We start from the raw sequence: 6,424 nt of genomic DNA, 5'->3' as shown, positions 1-6,424 counted from the left end.
ATCCCAGCACGTCCCCACGCTGTTAGGAAGATCACCCTGGCACCCCCCGCAGAAGGACAGAGCCTCGACTGACCAGCCGCCCATCCAGCACCCAGGCCCCCCAGTCCTCCCGCCTCAGCCGTGTGACTGCGCCTGCCGATAGGCCCAAAACACAGCCCCCGGGGAACACACGCTGAATCCATGATCCACAAAGACTGTGAGAGATAATGGAATAACTGATTCATGAAATCACACTTTAGTGGCTCTTTATCTTGATATTATGATGAGAATGGTTATAACTTCACAAATACAGAGAGAATGAAGAAAATATATAATTATTTTGTAATTATTTTATAAAAATGATTCAGTGAAAAGGAAGGAACATGGGGATTCAATGTCTGTGTCCTGGGGAGGAACAGGAAGGTGATAAAGTTCTCTTTGGTTGTGCTGAGTTAGAGTGTTGATGACCCCTTTCTTTGGAAATGTCCTAGGGACAAAGAACAAATATTTGAGACAGGAAATTGAGGCTCAAAATAAACAAGTCTTTTGGAAAACAGCTGCTCTAAATGATCCTAAATCTCTTGACCTCTGTGAATCATTCCTTAGGATACTAAAAATAGGTGCAGCGTCATGAGTTCCTGCGCAGTAAGTGAAGCTCACCTTCCACAGAGGTGAAAACCTTGGGTTACAAACACCCGATCCCAGGAATGATTATCAGTTCACATTGGTAAAAGGATACATTTTGCATCTAAAAAAAGGTCCTTGGAATCTTCAGTCTTACACAGAAATAACAGGTGATTATCAACAGGAACAGCAGTGGGAGACTGAGCATCTTCCTCAAGCCCCTGAGTGGACCCCTGGGCTGGGCAGAAGGGAGAGGCGGGGGAGGAGTCGAGCTGTAGTTTCGGGGAAGGTCGGACCCTAGTGTGCAGCCCGGACGACACACTGCGTCGCTGCCGGGGGGCCAGCGGTTGAGAACCCCCGGTAGAAAATGAAGTGGGATTTCATGTTTGCTTTTAAATTGTATTAATTATGAAGGCTTTATAATTGATGGGACACTTCCACATATTTTTCCAAAACAGTGACGTCTAAGGATGACTGATATTAATGGAGAGAAGGATAAACCCTGCTCTACCTGTGGGCGTCTGTCTCTGTCCTGCTTCCTGGTGCGGGCTGGTCTGACGGCGGCGTTTTCTGCAGTGACATAATTGCTGTCCTCCTGCCAACCCTCACAAGATCTACTGCGTGTGCCTGTGCCTTTAATTTGTTCTGGAAATTAGCTGGCATGCTCTCTCTTCTCTTTCCTAATTTGATAATGTTCCAGATTCATCAACGAAGCTTTTGCCAACATTTCGCTAATATAAGTCTCCTCTACTTTTTTTTTTTATTTTAATGAACTTAATGGCTTTTCTGGAAAATTTTCTACATTTAACTATCCTTCATCATTTAGAAGAAAATTTAAAGTATGAAAGATTAGTTTATAAATAAGAATGCTGCTGCCATTGAATCCTTATAAAGGATTATATGTAATAATCTTGACTTGATTCCAGAGGTGTTTTTGCTTATAACACTTCATGTACTTTATATATGTTGTATGTATAAAACATGTCTTGATTAGCCCCGCTTCATCTTCACCTACACATTTCTCAAATAGTCTAATTTTATGATTATTTTTATGCTTCCTATTTCAAAATGTTTTTCTGGGTATTAACTGTAAATTATTTAAAGGTTTTCTTAAGGTTTTATTTATTTTCAGACAGAGGGAGAGGGAGGGGGAGAAATATCAATGTGCGGTTGCCTCTCGTGTGCCCCTACTGGGGACCTGGCCCACAACCAGGCATGTGCTCTCACTGGGAATCGAACCAGCGACCCTTTGGTTCCCAGGTCAGTGTTCAGTCCACTGAGCCACACCAGCCAGGGTTTAACTATAAATGATTAACACCTAGGACTTCATTTACCCCAATTTATAGATACTCTTCATGAGTCATGTACAAACTTACTTTGTCCTTTTTCTCCTGCTGTTTCCAGATTTCTTCTTGTCTTTGGAGGTGGACATTTCCACTCTGAAGAGGCCTGTCTGTGGGTCACTCTGTGTTCATCCTGCTCTGCCTTCGGAGTGTTTGGCAGATGCGCAGATGAGCGTTCTTTGTCGTTTCCAACCGCCCTCTCCCGCCACGCAGGCCGCGTGCGCCTTGCCCTGCTTCGCAGGCCCCCGCACTCCGCTGAGTCTTTTTCCCTTGGGATTTCTCCTGTTCTTCAAGTTGTATCGTCTCTGCTGATCTATTTGCAAGTCAGCCGCCTTCCCCTGCCGTTTAAAATCTACTGGGGACCCCGCCCAAGGACTGTGTCGTTGCGGCTCTTTACTGTGCCTCTTCGTCAGTGCTCTGTCTCGCGCGGCCCTTTCATCGCGCCTCCCCCGGCCTCGAGCGGCGAGGGCTCTTCAGTCCTTTGCACGGAGTTACGGAGGCTCCTGCCAAGTCTTTGTCTCCCAAGACTTTGACCCTACATTGGGCCACTCTCACTGGCAGCCTCTGTCGCTTGCTTTGCCCCCTCCGTTTGGCTCTGCTTGTTCTGTTTCTGTACAATTTTGTGGACATCTGGACAATATGTAATATCTGTCATCGCTCCTTAGAAGCCATGCTTTCCGTGTGCTCAGTCGTCCCGGGGAACAGGGGCTTTGTAAGGACTCTCTTCGACTGTCCCTTCTTGACCACACCCAGCCATCGAGCTTCACGGACCAGGACGCTAACTCCCTTCGTCCACGTGATCAGCCGCTTTCCCCGTATGACCCGCCCCCAGAAGCCGTCGGGGAGCCGGGCCTTTGTGCAGCAGCTCACCTGTGTGTCCAGGACTGGGCCGCTGGCTGAGAACAAACCCTGACTTTCCTCGCTGCAGACTCCCGCTCCTGTCTGACTGGGCTCTCACGCACGCAGCTGAACGGGCCGCTTTTGGCCCAGGAACCCTGGGAGGATGGCGCAGCGCCCCCCAGCAGCCGGGCCAGGGGGAGCCCAGCGTCCTTGGCTGCGAGGATGAGAATAGAGTCTCTCTCGTGTTCCTCTCAGAGGGGAGAGGAAGGAGTGGGTTGTGTTTCAAATACCACAGACTGTGTCTGTTTTTTTTAAAAAGAATGTTAGTATATTTTCTTAAATAATGTCTCTTCATTTGTCCTCTGCCCGGAGGACGGTTTCCAAAGACTTTGAATGGTTGCTTTGTTTTCTATTGTTAAACAATCTTAATAGGTTCCGCCTGAGTGCAGGTCACTGCAGCGCTTCCCTTGGTCGCACTGGGCATGGAACGTAAGGGATGTTTTTTCTTTCTTACAAGGGCAGCTCATGAGGACGCTGGGACGCCTGCCCCGGTGCGCGCTGGGACGCGGCCAAAGGGCCCGGGCCGCTGCCTGCGCGCGGCGGTAGTGTTTTGATTATTTTACCATAACGTCGCTTTGTGTTTTTCCCCCGATCTTCTGCTACGACCATTCCCTGCTTCATGCTTTCCGCTTGTATTCAAGTCAAAAGCTGGTGGCTGCGGCTCTTCAGGTTGTTTCACAGCCACTGCCTCAGTAGCCGTGGATTTTCTGCACAACTAGGCACGCGCAGACACTCACACTGTGTGTTCCGGCCGCCCACGCAGCCACGTCAGGGTCTAAATGGCACAGAGCAGCGGAGACAGAGGGTGGAAAGGGACCCAGGCTGCAAATGGCACTGATGGGAGGGCGGTTGGTAAACACCATGTCGTGGGAGGGCAGTCAGTGAACCCCGCCCGCCCCGTTCATGACCTCCCACGATGGAAACCTCAGGTGCTCATGTAATCGTGGGAATGGAGGCCGCACGGAAACAAAACAAAACATCAAGAGCATCAGGGCTGAAGTCAAGAGAACTAGGCTCTGATCCCCAGTCTGTACCCATCTCTCTGAGACAATTTGGCTCAATCACTTAGCAGCCCTTGGCTTGAGCTCTCTAATGTGTAAATGACCTGGTTGAGCCAGTTACTCCACAAACACCTGTAGGAGATGACGTCTGCCCTACTTGTCCCACATGCCTCTTTGCAGCGGATCAGGAGCTGGTTGGGTTGACCTGGTCGGGGGCCGCCTCCCTGACCTCAGGACGGAGAAGTTATTCTAACCTCTGTTACTCAGGGAGCAGCCCACTGAGGCGGCTTTTAAGCAGTCCTACGTTTAACTTCCAGAGTTAACACTGTTGGCTGCAGAGAGACTGAGAAGAAATGATAGTACAGGATGAACTGTCTTCACACAAGACAAAACCCTACCCCATGCTTACGTGTGATCCCAGATCTAAGTTAGAATATGCTCCTTATCTCTTTTCTTACTTTCAAGTATGTGTCCCCAAAAGTATGGGCGGGGTATTTTCAGCCCGCAAACCTGGGAGACTAAAGGTAAAGCCCAGGGCCCAGGGATGTGATAAAAGATACATTAGGTGGCGATGTTGTTTTCCTTAGAAACTACAAGACAGGATCTAATTAGAATATACAAGTAATTGGTAAGCTTAGATATAGTAATAACTGGGCAAATGAATATGTTTGAGTAATTACAAATGATTTTGTTTGTAAGATATTTAGAATTTCCTCCTACATGGTATTTCCATTGATACATAAATATTTGTGGTGCATCTGTCTGTGCATCTACATAGATACAGGACAGTATATAATATATACATAATAATATATCCATATAATATATATCAAAACATGGTTACATTAGCGACACATAAACATGACTATGTCTAATACATTCATGCAACTATCGACCCTTCATACTTCAGTTTTACTCTGGCTCCCAGGAAGCCTTCAGGGTCGAGTTCCTATTAAGGGGAAGCTCCATGCTGGTCAAATCCCAGAGTGCCCCGGGGCTCGCTGGGGTGCGTGACCGTGTACACCACAGCGTCCTCAGAAACACTGGCTCACGGTCCGTGGTGAGGAGCAGAACTCTCCTGTTAACAGGCGACTTCGGAGAAAGGGGACCCAGTCTTTCAGGTTCCTTTCAGCACAAACGGGCTTGGAAGAAAGGAGACAACAGAAACACTCTTCTCTGGCCTGACCTGAAGCAACAAGTCAAACCCACTGGTTTTTGAGAACGGAAGCAAACATAATAATGACAGTACTTCTTTATTCCATACTTAAGGTAAATAACCACGATGCGGTCTCTCTCTCTTTATTTCTGCTGTGGGTTTTGGGGAGGCGCTGCATTTACTTCTAAACTCAGCCACTGCTGCTTTCCTGGGTCACAACAGAGTAAGATTTCTGATGGAGGGGCTAGATATTCAAGCTCGTTCATTTGATTTCACACTCCCGGTAAAGCATTATTTTACTCCCCAGCGTTTTTCTCCAGCTTTGGTCCAATGTCTCGAAAGCTACGTGTGCTCTTGTTTCCTTTGGAAGTTCAGACCGAAAACAGGACTCTGGCCGTTTCTGTCGATGGTTGCCAGCCGCCATATGCCGCCCACCGCGCCCGCGGACGCCGCGGGCTCCTGGAGCGGGTCCTCTCGCCGCGTGAGGCCGCACCTGCTGAAGACGGGGCCCCCTTCTCAGCCGCACGGGCACGCGGGCCACCAGGTGCACACGAGGGCTTACACACGCTGCCCGCCCCGAGTCCCGTGGAGCCGTGGAGAAGCGCCTCGGGGCTGTCCCCGTGCGCACAGTGGTCGCTGCCTGCCCTGTTATTTCTGTCCCGCGCTCTGGGAAGGACGCAATCGTAGCTGTTTGCCTCCCTTCACATCTGGAAACGTGGCAGAACAGTCCAGCGTACCCCAGGCGGGAGGAGAATCCCCCTCCTTCCTGCGGAACGCTCAGCGCCGCCTCCTTTCATTTGAGATTTACAGATCCGCTGGCGCGAGAGGCCGACTCGCCCATGCCCACTTGGCGGGTTCGCTCTCTAAACAGTTCCGCCTGTCTGACGCGATCCCAAGAGAGGCATACGTGTGACTTTTTAACTTCACATCACCTATATTTTCTCAGAATCAAAACCGTCATGCAATCGCATGCACATTTTTTTCTCATTAACTGCATGATGCAGCAGAGGTTGGATGATAAACATGCTTGGGTAACAGCAAACTTCTTCTTTTACGATTACGGAGTATATTTCAAGTAATGTCAGAATTATTTGGGCCCTTAGCTACAAATTGAAAACGCAGTTTACTTTCAGTGCCAGAGTGGCTGTCTCTTTTAGGAAGAAATGTAGTCCTCCCGGCGTTTCCTGCGCACGGGCAGCCGAGGCTCCTGGCAGCGCTTGGCCGGGGACGCGGCGCTGCTTCCCGGGGCCTGCTGACCCGCCCTCAGCGACGGAAGGGCCGCCTCGCCCAGGCCCGCAGAGCCACGCTGTGCTCTCTCCTCCTTCCCACGGCCACGCAGCAGCTGCTGGAGGGTCAAGGAGGCCCCTTACAGAGGGGGCGGAGGGTTTAAAAATAAACCCCTCCGGAACCTTGGCCTCCTG

The sequence above is a fragment of the Pteronotus mesoamericanus genome, unplaced genomic scaffold, assembly GCF_021234165.1.
Source record: "Pteronotus mesoamericanus isolate MK-2021 breed Mesoamerican mustached bat unplaced genomic scaffold, CSHL_Meso_final contig_163, whole genome shotgun sequence".
Classification (NCBI taxonomy): domain Eukaryota; kingdom Metazoa; phylum Chordata; class Mammalia; order Chiroptera; family Mormoopidae; genus Pteronotus; species Pteronotus mesoamericanus.
The sequence above is the reverse complement of the archived record's forward strand: the minus strand, read 5'-3'. Positions refer to the sequence as shown.